General features: G+C 36.6%; 1 protein-coding gene across 1 annotated transcript in view; it reads left to right on the plus strand.

Moving 5' to 3' along the window:
* Positions 1-10918: 10918 nt before the first annotated feature.
* Positions 10919-14510, plus strand: part of LOC112043399 (frizzled-2) — a 37940-nt gene continuing 34348 nt past the window's right edge. The window contains exon 1 of the mRNA XM_052885856.1: positions 10919-11332. The gene's annotated coding sequence lies outside the window, so the exon portion shown is untranslated. The remainder of the gene's footprint in view (positions 11333-14510) is intronic.

Raw genomic sequence — 14510 nt, forward strand, 5'->3', positions numbered from 1 at the left:
ACGGATAGTACGCAATGTACCAGTGGTTAGTTTGAATAATAATAATAATAATAAATAGAGATTCCGGGGACATCTTCTTATTAGAGTGCCTCTCTTTTACTGAAAGACGGCGGTTTTCCTTGTCCATGGCTAGGCGGAAAAGTTGGCTGTCTTTATGCTAGTCCACTCCCTTATGTTTCGTAGTCAGGACTCCTTCCTTCTTCCAGCTCCTATTTACATAACAACTTACTCTACTTACAAGGGGGAACATCTTAGATAGCCCCAATCTAAGTTTATTGCAGTTACTTAATATTGCTGTTTCGGCTTGACGGCAGCAGGTGTCAAGTTGAATCTATTGTAGGCTAAACTGTACATAAAGATGAATGTCGTAAAGCGTTGTAGGACATGATCCTCGCGAGTCCTGTGAAGTGTTGCTCAGTTGTAGCTTATCCCTCAGCTGGAATAAAAAAGTATCCATGCCACTTTTTTATTTCAGCTGAGGGCAGAAAAATCTATACTTATAATAAATCTGTAGAGCATCTGTGAACTATGTGTCCCGCCCATTGCCACTTCAGCTTCGCGACTCGTTGAGCTATGTCGGTCACTTTGGTTCTTATACGGATCTCCTCATTTTTTATTTCAATTGGTTGTCAATAAAGACCAAATTAGTGAATAGTTATCAACAAAAAATGTATGGCTTACCGGGACAAAGTCAATTACGTCCGTTAGTTTCAAATAACAACCGCCACACCATCACCATGTAGTTCCTGGATTAATTACCAATTAAAGGATGATAAGTTACAGCCCAATATAAACACTTAACCCCCCCATTACCCATTGCAGTCATAATAATGGGTACAAATCAAGCTTTATTCCGCTGAAAGCAATATTTTAAACAATAAACTGCATAAAACGGATTATTTCCACGATTTATGGGTACCGCATCGTAACTAGCCGTGAGTGTGTTGTAGGTGATCTTAACGTTTGCTCGTTACATACCATATTAAGTAATGTAAGTAGATAATATTATTATTACCTACCTACACCTTGAGATAATAGGTGGTAATAAAACTTTTATATTACCAAAACTACAATTATAGTCTGTGCGTTTGGATATTTCTTAAGTGTTTTCAAGTCAATAAACAACAAATTTATAAGTAAAGATTGTAGGGTTGTAAGTGGTAATATCTGGATCTAATAAGCTGGTTTTAAAATTTTCTTATCAATATAAAGCCTTTAGCCAAGCAAGTGAATCCACAAGCCTTTTGCTAGTGTCATATGATATTATGTATATCAATTAACTTTCACTCCCCATTCGATTTCGCCGTTAAATTGTTTGTATTCTTCTCAGCATGTTCATGTATCATTTATCCATTCATTTAATACCCGTATGGGTACCTACATGAAAATAACCAACCAATCTTCTTGTCATATCATAGTCAAACTAAACGTAGGTCCTACCTATACATATGTATAGATAGAATAAAGCTGACTAATGCACCATACTCGATTTAAAATTACAATTAGTTACTTACGAGAAGGCAGATATAGCATTATTTATCATTTGTCCTATATTTACACTCCAATCATCCATATACTCGAATCATCCAGCCGAAGTTTTGCAAGTATTGCAACTAAATTTTTAGTTGCAGAATTTAAAAAGTCAAGTCAATAAGTACGAGTAAATCCACCACTTTCGAAAAAAATAATGAGATTTTCTAATCGATCAAGCTACCATTGTATATTCCACATACTTTACGTTACGTTTCTATTACGGCAACATCCCATAATCATTCCCATAACAATTACGGCATGAAAGTTACGGGCTCAAAATAAACAGTGCATTAGTTCAACCCTTCGTTGGCTGCTATTAAATTAGCCACAAATCACGTTCAATTCGTTCTAAACGGATATTTTGAGCAATAAATCGCAGTTAAAGGGTTATTGGAAACACTTGGTGCGAAGTCTATATTCACGCTGGCGCTTTCTTAGAAACTGCTATATCTAGCCAATACCAAGTCGTAGCATATAAAATTATTCCTATAATATATTTTCCAAAATTGTTAGAACTTTTACATAAATAAGTAGGTATATTTTAGTAACTTATCTAATCTTGATGACAAGCAGGATGCACCTACGGTAGGCAGTGCTAGAATATTTAGTAAAAAATCTCAGTTTTGAGTTGGGACTTGGGAAGTTTACGTGGTGTTACATCAAGAACAACCGAGCTTGGTTGAGAGAACACTATAACCACTATAACCGTCGGCTCCGGACATTATGATTAACATAGCGATCGTTATCTTAGTCCACCAATCCACATAGACTCAGCAAGGTGGGTCTAACATTCTTATTCCCTCTCTTATAAATAGGGAAATCTGTAGTGGAGTCCGTTTCCTGAAAATAATAATGAAAATTTTTCTTGATGTATATCACGTTATATAAAACGTGGGTGGTAGGAAAAACAGAAACTGGAAGGGCATTCCGTAGTCCATGTTTATAAATTTTCATTCGCACGAGAGATTTAACGGACGTTAAAAAAGCGTTTATATATTTAGTATGAAGTTAAATGAGGGTCTATTTCCAACGCCCAAATTGAGAATGCAACACTGCTCGAAAAAAGCATCGTGTTTTACAAACGCTGTCGTGTGTATATATACCTTTTTTTTTGTATTCCAATTTTATCTGCAAACAGTTTTACAACTTTAATCATGTGTCATCAATGCATTAGTTGTATTTGAACTTCCTTTAAAAAAGCTTTCGTGCGAATGAGGGCTAAACGTCCAAGGATCTAAGCGACTTACGTTTTGGGGCAGCTAGGTGGTTGAAGAATGCAAATGCGTATGATTTTATACTTATTTAATAAAAAAATTTGCTATGTAATAATTATTACAAAATCAAAATTATAACTTATTATAACCAAAGAATGAATCGAGACGCCACCATTCCACGTGGGCATGATTTGTGTAGTTATTAGGATAAGTTAGCTTAAGTTCCTTATTGTATCGAGATCGAAGTTCGATCTGAATTGATCCTCGATGCCGCAAGCCTTGGTCTTTATAGCAGTGTGGTAGACGTCATACATGACGTCAGGTAGGTAGGAATCGATGTATGTAGAGTGCTGAGTGAGCATATGCCGCTGGAATGTCGCAGAAAGCAGCACTGAAACATTGCTGGCGTTGCAACTTACTGAAGGTACCAGCGTTCGTAACAAGCGTGATGCTTTTCCTAAAATGTATCGTAAAACAAAAACAATCGAAAGTATTTTTAAAAGGTGTAGGTTGTGGTCGCAGGATCGATTCCCGACTCACGGGTATAGCGTTACATTCATACGATACTTGTGTTTTTATTTCGATTGCGTGTTTTTTTACGTTTTTTCGTGTCGCTCCAACGCCATCGGTGCTAATCGAATGCGTGCGTGAGTAGAGTGAGTAAATGATACGTTCAACTACTCTACGACTTGCGAGGGCTCCGTGGCGCAGTGGTGTGCGCGGTGGATTTACAGGACGGAGGTCCTGGGTTCGATCCCCGGATAAGCCAACTGAGGTTTTGTAATTGATTCAGGTCTGTCTGGTGGTAAGCTTCGGCTATGACCAACCTACAAAAACGTACCGCCAATCGATTTAGCGTTCCGGTACGATGTCGTGTAGAAACCAAAATGGATGTGGATTTTCATCCTACGCCTTACAAGTTAGCCGGCGTCCATCTTAGATTGCATCATCACTTAACATCAGGTGAGAGTGTAGTCAAGGGCTAATTTGTAAAGAATAAAAAAATACCCTGGTAGAGTGGTAGCTAAAACTTCGTCATAGCTGAAAGTTTGTCAGCCGATGCTTCTAACATAATTACGAACTATAAAATCTGGATATTTAAATAAGCAATACCCTGCCAGCTGGCCTATTCACTAATTTGGTCTATTATAAACATCAAATCGACTTAGAAATCTCATATACCTTCTGTACGGTTTCCACGAAGGGTTGTCAGTAGGCAGTAGGCAGGATGACTTTTGTTAGATAGAATCTGAATTTCATATATGTCAACCAACGTCAAAGTTAGTGAATTAGCCTACTGGGCCTAGTGTTTAACGCATGTTAGCATTAAGTTAGTGTTTGATGTATGTAATCATAAGGACATTAAAACTATATAAATGAAACGAACTGAAATGAAATGAACTACGGTCAAACCGTGGGGCATATGCTAGTCATTTATATATTTATAGGTCTAAAGAAAGAATACCGAGTAGGTATTAAAAATTACTAAAGCGCTAACCCCCTTAATAAAACTTAATCGCGTCCCATTCCCTGAAGAAATAAGAAGTCTTACAAAGGAATTATAAGGGTGATATAAGCCGTGAAAGGGTTTTATAGTAATCGCATAATGCGCGGCTGGGTGCGCTCGTCACCGCGTGACGTCAGCGGGGATTACTCAGGTAGAGACAAGGTAGAGTTGCTTTGAGATCTTTATCTACAGATGCACCTACCTCCAGACATAGTACAAATGCTATATCTTATGTATTATATTACCTCTGCCTTCTATTCGGAGAGCGTAGGCTCGAATCCGGTCCGGGGTGTTTCCAAATTTTCAGTGACATGAATTTTAAGAAGTTAAATATCACGTGTCTCAAACGGTGAAGGTAAAACATAACAAGGAAACTTGCATACCGGAGACTCGTGCTCCGTGGGGAGATAGATCTTCGTAGACAAAGTTGCGGGCGTCCGCCAGTCTCTAAATGAAGCTTTGAAACAGACGATAATTTTAAAAGTTTTGGGTTATTTATTATTTTAAGTATTAAGTATCATCGTTATCAGCCTATTTTATAGTTATCGGCCCTCTATAGATCCAGGTCTCCTTCCTTATAGGAAAGAGGATATAGAGCTTAGACCCACAACTCCTTCTCAATGAGAGTTGGCGGGCTTATGTTTTTTTGATATATATGATAATGTTATTTTAACCACCACTATCAGAATGGAATTGATAATGACCAGCAAGCTTCGAAGCGCGTCTGTGTACCATTTTTATCCTCTTCCTAACAAGTTAGCCTGCTTCCATCTCAGGTTTCATTATCACTTACCATCAGGTGAGATTGTCAAGGCAAAGTCCAACACCGGGCTTGAATCTCGGGATCGGGAATCGGGAATTTTAAATACAACTCAGTATCTCGTAGCCCAACCCAGGATTCGAACCCAGGACCTCGTGATCCGAAACTACATAGGGTAACCACTGGACCATCGAAGCAGTTAAAAGAGATCTTGTTATGTAATATTGTGATAATTAAGTACCACCTACATTTTTAATGTTCTACTCTTAGCTTTAGTTTTAATTTTAAGAATTTAATTAGCACCATCACTTTATAAGTTTTAAAAAATAAATAAATGTTTTGATGCTTCAGAAGTATTACTGCATGAATACATTTTAAGTTTTAAGTCTGACTTTGACAACTTGTGAAGTGGGAATTTAATAATATTCGCGTTGGCCTCGCTTATTTCGGCTAAAACGAAGAGATAGACTAATGAATACACCGTTAAGCTAATTTACAAAGACCTCACAGCCAAAATAATAATTAAAAGCTCCCATTGAAAGATGAGAGATGAGATAAGCTCCCGCAAGATGTCTAGGAGAGATTTACAAGCCCGCATTCACGGATGATACATAAATCTTTGTTTTTACCTTTTATTTGTATTTTTTCTGTCCGCCATATTGTCTTCCTTTCGAGTTTTAAGCGACATGGGGAAGGAATGTGTTTTTTTACTATTTCCGTGGTAGGTAACGGAGGAATGGGTTGTTTCTAGGAATTTTAGTTGACTTATAGCTTAATTAATATATATAATGACGTATAATTTTTCATACACATGAACGTTACAACTTACAATTTAACAACTTGCAAGAAGGTACGTAGATCCTATCTTTGTTTGATCAACGACGTTATTTTGGAATTCCAAATTATTTTTTCCTAGTAACAGTACCTGGTAACTAAAACTTTTTAATATAAACAAGGAAATCTTGACGAAAATATATCCTCGACAAATAAAAGGACATTAATTAAACAATTTATTCATTTATTTTTATTTTACGATAAGGTGAAGAAACCGAGCAAACTGTACAACAAATTCACAAGAAATTAAGACTACTAACGAAAACATACTAGGACAGCATAAAAAACTGCGGATCATAATTTCACGACCTATGTCATACCTATGACCTAGCTATTCCTTAAGGAAGTCTCCCAACAAAAATTAAAACACCTTAAAAGCTTCCATAGTTCATGGGAAAAAGCTTCGCAGACAATTGGAAAGTATTCCAATGCACGAAAGTACCAGGACACCATAAACATATGCGGGTCGCTCAGCGTTCGAGATAAGGGTTCGCCTATAGTGCAGTACAGTCGTAAACAAACAGCGCTGACTGTGGCGGGCATTATGCGCGTAATATACCTGTTGTGCGACACAATAGCAGTGGGCGCTCGACGCTCGAGTCGTGGGCGCTACGGCTGCCTTGCTCTGCGTTATCTGGAATGTGCTGCGGAAAAGTGCTACGCCGTCGTTATTCAAGCCTTCTGCATTTCACATATCAAACGTTTTTAGCCAATAAGCCGATGTCTCACATAATGTGGAACTAAGACCCACCATGATGAGGATGATAATGTTAAGCTATTTTTACGATCATTAGCAGATGTCAATGATATTAACCGATACTGACATCTTAACGATCTCTCCTTCTTCACCAACTTCCTTTGCTGATGAGAATTTTGACTAACTTTGACATAAGAAAATCTCTGTATTTCACAGACATTGATACAAAGCCACATAAGCTAACTACTCAAATCATACATTTTACTATGCAAAATATTTCGGAATTTTATCGTAATATGAAAACTTGAGCATTCACTTACAACTTGGCCCTAATTTTTCGTATGCACGGTGATTAGAGAAATGACGGCAGTACTTTCCAAGTACTATTCGGTTGACAATCTAAGGATTATAGACCTGCTGGGATTATGGGATAATGACTTTATGACATCTGTCTCACGGAACCGTACTTAGTAGATTGACTTCCGAGCGTCAATCCTACTTATCAGTATTTAGATGCCTTCGATTATAATCTCTACTTTAAGTTACATGTTCATATTACTTAAAAGTGAGATTTACTTTTTAAGTGCAGGCTTAAAGCAGGATCTAGAGTACTTACTTTAAATATGCTTAAATTCAGATTAATTGTTAATTCCCAAAACTAAAGGAATTATAATGATTTTTATTTGTGTGTATTAATATCATATCATTATCAATTTAAAACCATGCCGTAAGCTTACTTCAAAATATTTATTGGTAATATTATTGTGGTAATATCGACGAACTAATGAAAAAATGCTATAAAACAATGTCTATTGCTTCAATTTTTACCTCTACGTGTGACAATCATATATCAAAATACATAGGTAGGTGCAAAAATCTAAAATTGGTTTTTCTGTTATATTTATTTTGTATCTATTGCCGTCCCTAAAAAAATATTTTCATTTAACGTCTTGTCATTTATCTCAAGGTAAATATCATACATTTTATATCCAAAATGGTTGCTGCCGTAATTAATTATCGCAACATTTTTCAGCGCAACAGTACCTCCAGCAGTCGGGTCTAATAACGCAGCGGCTCACAAAAGAACACAACGCGTAGAATAAACACATAAATATTAAATTATGTTCCTCCGAGGACGACACTAAACGCTTTACTAGAGAGTAGAGTTCGTGACTTCATTTGTGGTGCATTCTACTGATATCAGTAGTCGTGTGTTTTGTTTATCTATTAGAACGAGTTGAAATTAATAGAAAATTTCAAAATGTCAGCCATTTTTGATTTTTATTTTAGAATGTGTTTTTTTATTTAGGTACCTATAATTTGAAAGAAATCAGTGAAAAAATAACAAATTAGCCAGTTAAACATATTAAGTATGTACGTACCTACTACAGAGACATTTTTGAATAGGGAGCTTAAAAGAATTGATGTACTATACGTTAGTTTATTTAAGTATTTTTTATCTGTGGAATGCAAAACCTAGGTAGGTACATCAATTTCAAAGAACTTTGCAATATTGCGTCAGATTCTCGTCTGTTATGATTCAGATTGACCCTAAATGATAACTTTTTTATTAAGATGATAAGTTTCGCACAAAAAATAACTTATTTTACGACGAAAGCATTTCGATAACGCAATATTTTATAATAAACAATGACTATAAATTGAAACAAAATTCAGTCCACCACTCACAAATAGAATCTACCTTAAAGATATAACTAAGTATATAATTTAACTTAAACATAAGTTAAATTGATACCTAGTTGCACTTTTACTATTACGATTATGGTTGCACCAATAAAACAGGATACACAGACCTAACTATTATTATTTGGTAAAAAAGTGTATTTCCCTTGCCTCTTGACCTTTGACTTCTTGGCTGACGACAAACCAAAAGGACTTGAAAAAATTGGGGCTCTCTGACAAAGATGTATATCAGCGTTCGAAGTGACGCTTTTTGCTTGGGAAAACTAACTCCGTATAGGTATTGGGCAAAATGAGAGGAAAAATAAGAAGAAACGTTTGTTTAAATTAAATAATAGGTTAAAGCTTGGCAACTTTGCTCGTAACACTCCCGATGTTTCGCGCAGGGCGGGGGGCGTATAGCGATGAATGAAAAACCCACGACTGATGCACGTCACTTCCCCGCACGCACGATTTCACACCCGCGAAGTCTTTCCCCCTGTCGCCCGCATATCATGGGAGTGTTATCAATGAATTTGCCAGACTATAGTGACGCGCGACGCGAGATCTGTTCATAATCTATGAATAAGTAATAAAGTATACGTATTTACTTAGCACTGTGCCACAGAATAAGTATCTACTTACATAACACCAATATTAACAAAGAATAAAAAACAGTACTTTACATCGGAGATAACATTTTATCCAAAATAAATAGAGAGTAAACTAAGCTCGTCGCCACACTAGTTAGTATATAAAACTCGGCTTGTCTATGGAATATGACAGATGATACCCGGCCATAAACAATAGAGTGGCGATAGGGACGATAACGCGCTGATTTATTGTGTACCCGCGGTCTAAATCAATTACGATGAGGTCCGATACGCGCCGCCATTTTGAATGTTTATATTTTATTTTGGTTATCGCGATGGTGAATAGTTTTTCGATTGGTTTGGAATGAGATGTTTGTTTTTATATGTTTTTATTTTAGCTGTATCACTCATGTCTGTCTTACCTTACCTGCTAATTTGTGTCCGTTTTCCAAACTGGTTACCTATGGAGTTAAAATTTCAATGCCTGAGCATTTAATTTGTAATGTAAAAAAAATTAAAACATTTGTAATGGCTGAGCGAGGGAACGCATCATTAGATTTACATTCGTTATCTCTGTAGTTTTCAAATAGCCAAGATAATCCACCAACAGCTTGCTCTTCAGTAAGGTCTTATTGATTCTGAGATGCCTTGCTTTATGTACGACCCAGCGTCAGTTCTTGAAAATAGCAGTGCATTGCTCTATTGGGACCGAACGATTTCACTGACAGGTATATTGTTGCCAATAGACCTGTTAAAGTACTAGTCAATCGGTCAGTGCGTTATGCAATAAGTATTGATATACCTGTTCCATATGACGATAATCTGGTTAAAGCTTAGAAGGAAAAAAGTATCAAAATTTCTCACGAGATTACCGCCATCTGGAATGTTGAGTCAACTATTATTATCATTGCATTATTGTTCCGATAGTTTTTTCAGTCAATGGTCTTATAGCGAAAAGCTTCGACCAACATCTTAAGAAGCTTTCACTTAACTGTTGGATCAAGAGTCGGATACAGAAGGCAGTGATTCTGGAGACGGCGCTATTGTGAGGAGGTTCCTCACTCTAGATAGAGCCATGAACGCCGGTTGCTTTGGCACTCAAATGTCCCGCAGCGCTAGGGTTTATTTTTTTATTTTTAATAGTGTTTTGTATTATATTTTTGTATAAACATTGTTAAAAATTAAAAAAAGGACAAATAAGTAAATGAAAGATTAAAAATTAATTTAATATCAATATAAGTATATTATATACAATATATAATATCTAAATGTCCTCTGGCTGGCTGGTCTGGCTTCCCTCATTATAGGAGAGGGAATTGGATATACACCCATCACACTGCTTTATTGTGGATTGACGCCGCAAACTTGGCGGGTTTGTTAATTAATGTTCTAAATGCACTCGAACCTAGGTATATATAACTGCTAGTTATAAAAGCTTATAAAGCCTTAAAGTTCCTTTGTTTAGAGTAGGTTCCTCTCAAAAAGATAAAAAAGCAAAAAAATGTAGCCGACGCCGTCCCTTCAATATCGCTTCGAACTTGCAAAGGGATAAAGTAATCAAAGACTTTCTTCATTGATCTCTATCCCCCCAGTAGATATCGAGGAAAAAAACTCTACAAACTTTAATAGAAATTTTCACAGACTACGGATAAGGTACAATCGCCTTTTTAAAATTGCTAGATTTTTACATTTTTCCACTTACTTAGCTGCTCAAACAAACTGTAATTATTTCCCCCCGTTTTTCCCATTTTTCCCGGTTCAACGTACCTACCTAACGCTGTGCACACACTAATTTCCGTCGGAGACGGAATTTAAAATTCGATAGCCGTAAATTGAATCCGGACATTGAAAGAGCGGATTCGATAAAGCGCGGAGAGCACGAGCAAACGTTTGACTACGATAATTCGAAAACGCCTTCCTAATTCCAGAACACGGGAATGGCTGCATAATTATTTAGAAAATTTCAAACGCTCGGCGCTCCTGCGAGTTTGTCTAGAGGACAAGAGGCGCCATCTATTGACGGGGTATACCGAAACAGTCGTGACATCAGTTCGCCCCCGCGCGTCCCCCCTCGGCTACACCGCGCTCCCTCGTTCATTCACTCGTCTCAGTCCGCCGCAATCCACCCGGTCAGTCCCTCTCCGCGCTTCTTGACAGCGTGTTGTGTAGTTGGTTACGTACGCTTTCGTAAATATCGCTATTCGCTATCATTTGTTTCAAACAATCGCCCAGCTGACTGTGACCCAACAATAACTCACTTCCAAAACGTTATCGGATTCTGTCGAAGTCGTTTCACCTGTAAATTAAGTGAGAACAACGGCGGAACAGTGAAGAAATCTTCGGTGTCTGAATGTAAAAATATAACGCGTCGCAGAGGACGGTTTCCAGTGTGTGACTGATCGATACTTTTAAATGATAACATGGATTCAATTAGGTTTTGTTTAAGACGACGGTGAAGTTTTGGTGTGTTCGAAATACATGTGTAGTGTTGTGTTAGCTGCTGCTTGGAAAACGGTGAGTTCGGTTATCGAATATCGATTTGACGTATTAGATGATAAGCCAGGATTTGTTTTGTTGATAAGTTGCGGGCTAGATTGGGCAATATACACGGGTATCTTGCAGCGGTGCAAGGCGATTACGATCGATCGAAGGAACGCCGTCGGAAGGTCGTGCCATTCTGTCTTGGCTAAACGTTATCTCTACAACCGTAAATTGTTTGCATTGTTTTCTTTTGTTTACATAGCACTTTGACTGTGATAAAACTTGAGAATTTGCCTCGTATCACGGAAAAATCAGTTAAACATCAACACTGTTTATCGTGAATCTAATGATAAAATTAATACCTAATTAGTGGACTTGTTAAGAGTTCTATATCCCTCTACTGTTACTGTAATGTCTATGGTCTTCGTAAAACACATTTTCGAATTGTTGATTGATAAAGATGTAACGCGGCTGCAATAAGTAATATTATTGAGGTACGCGAGAAATCAAACTGAAAATAGATATAGATACATAAATATATTATACACATTTAAACGACGGATCCAGCTGAATTTCATTTCCAAAAAATCTCAATAAAAACAAAAATTTGTTTAGTAGGTAGGTATCTAGACTTGCACTCAAGAATATCGTAAATAGACATCTACAGACAGGAATAAAAAATACGTTAATAAAATAAAAAGCTGAAGAATAATTTACACAAATTAATAACCTACCCTACTTAATATTTTTTGCTAATGAAATACCTATCATTGACCTAAATCACAAAACAAGGGTGCGTTTATCACACAGCACAGATAACTTTTTTAAAAAAAAGCAACTGTTGAGTTTCTTGCCGGTTTCTTTTCAGCAGAACCGGTGGTAGAATCTTTACAAATGGTCAACTTACGTGTCAAAAGTGCTTCTAAACTGAGCCTACTTGAAATAAATGTTGATAAAAGATCAGCACCTGTAGTCAAACAAAGTACAAAGTCTGACGCTTTCTGGAAACAAATTTAAACATTTTTCAGAAAAAAATATACTCATATGGACACCGAGCTATCGAATAACTCAGCAAACCGCTTGCTTCTGTAAACTGTAATTTATTTTTCTTTGAAAGTTACCACTGCAGTGTAAACCAGCGTTTCACAATAGCAGTAAACTGTAAAGTATAGTAGAAACTCTATAACATTTAATTTCATGAAAATAAGGTCGTGGGTCGTTTCGTTCCCGCGAGAATTACGCGCCGAGAAAAATAAAATTTTGTTTATGCCCAAACAACCGGATACGCTGCAAAGGAACAAACTTGACTTGTACACTGCAACTCGGGACACCATGCTCACTGTGCCTCTGGGATAGTCCTAGCTATTGTTTATTATTTATGCATTGTATATAAAATATTATTAATTTTACATACCTATTACTCCATGGTTATGTATCGCAGGTTTTATTTTTGCCATTATTTTACGTGCTGTTAAAAATATCTATTTATAGCGCATTATTATTAAAAATGTATATTTACAGCGTGCCTAAATAAAAAAAGTATTATTAATTTTACTCAAACTCAGTGTTTTAATTTTTTAAACCTTAGAAGGGTAAACGGATTTACAAAAGCTGTGCTGTAATTTTAGATCGCAATGATCTAAAAAAATCACTTTGCCATTGAATAAAATGTACATTGTCTCTGTAAGTAATTAGAAAGGTTGAATGTAATTTATTGTGCGGTTCATGCGTATGTTTGTTTGCATAGCCTGACCAGAAAAATAAAAACACCTCGCCACGTCGCGGACATTAATAACTAATGTATACTTAAATACTTGAATATTAAAAAATACTTGTGGCGCCCTCAATTCGGGTTTTTTATATCTCTGGTCAGCCTATAACAATGAAATATTGCAGCCCTTACTTATGTTAAATTAAACAATTTCAGACAAAAATTATTGTCACACTAATATTATACAGGGACTAATCACCAACCCACATTCACGCCGCAATTTTAACTGATGTGACTGCAATTTGGAAGTAATTTGCGAGTTTACCTTTGATAAACACATAGGCTCCCGAAAAAGTCCATAGCTCTGGCAGTTTTGTGAAAAACACATTTTCACGCGTACGGAGTAACGGGTGTCTGATTTGTTAACCATGTAACCATGTTCCTCAAGACATAAAAAAGCCTGAGTAGCGGCAATTTTTTAGTATGCTATTATTTGCAAAAACGTTCCTTTCGAAGTCATCGCCGATTCTGATGAATCTTCGCGTACATTTCGTATTAGACGGTTTTTCGCAAATAATGACAAAGAATCAAAAATGAACTATCATTAAGTAACTATTCAAATTAACTCAAACTCTTTGAAGACCGCTACTATCATGGATTCAGGAACGCAGCGCGCAATTTTAATTTGTCCCTGCATGTTTATCCTTCGTTTCAAATAGCCTGGCGCCAGTGCGTTGCACCCAGTGGCAGTAGCCGGCCACTCGGCCAGCCATCCAGCTACACTATACAAGCCGCCCGTAAGCGATGCACTTTCTCGTTTGCAAGTCGAAAATAACTAACAACCCGCTTGAGTCATGCCTTTATTTATTATTACCTTCCAGCCCACTTTCGCGCCTTCGTTTCGATATAGCGATTAGCGGGAATTAATCGATCGCTAACGAGATTATATAGCGTAGGAAGCTTCTAGAATGGTAAACCTTTTTACTGCTATCACTGTGAAATTAGAGAAACATCGGGAAATATGATAAGACATTGAATACAACATTGCTACCTAAGCTTCTCAAGACGATGTGGTATTTTGAATATATGTATTTGTATATAATATTTACGTTAAATTAAATGTATAAACTTCAAGTAAAAAGACGGAAAATCTAAACGTTATCATTGTCATACACCTCTATGAAAAAGATCCATTACCCCACAGTGTTTACCTACCAATTAGTTAATCCTCTATCATAATTAAATTCACGATATAAGGTAGTTCTTACATAAATGATTTGCCAATCATCCTTATAAAAGCCAAATCATTTATATATTGTTAATCTTTTTGCAGCTATAAGACGAAGAACTAGAAACTTTTTCAAAAAACCGAAGTATCACAACCGTTAACGAAGGTATTGTCCTGGTAATTTATGTTGACAGTTTAATAGTAACACATAGCTCCCACTCATACCTATTCTCTGTTAATTTTTTGCTAGTTTCGAGCTAAGCTTCCGCAGA

The sequence above is a fragment of the Bicyclus anynana genome, chromosome 15 (genome assembly GCF_947172395.1).
Source record: "Bicyclus anynana chromosome 15, ilBicAnyn1.1, whole genome shotgun sequence".
Taxonomy (NCBI): Eukaryota; Metazoa; Arthropoda; class Insecta; order Lepidoptera; family Nymphalidae; genus Bicyclus; species Bicyclus anynana.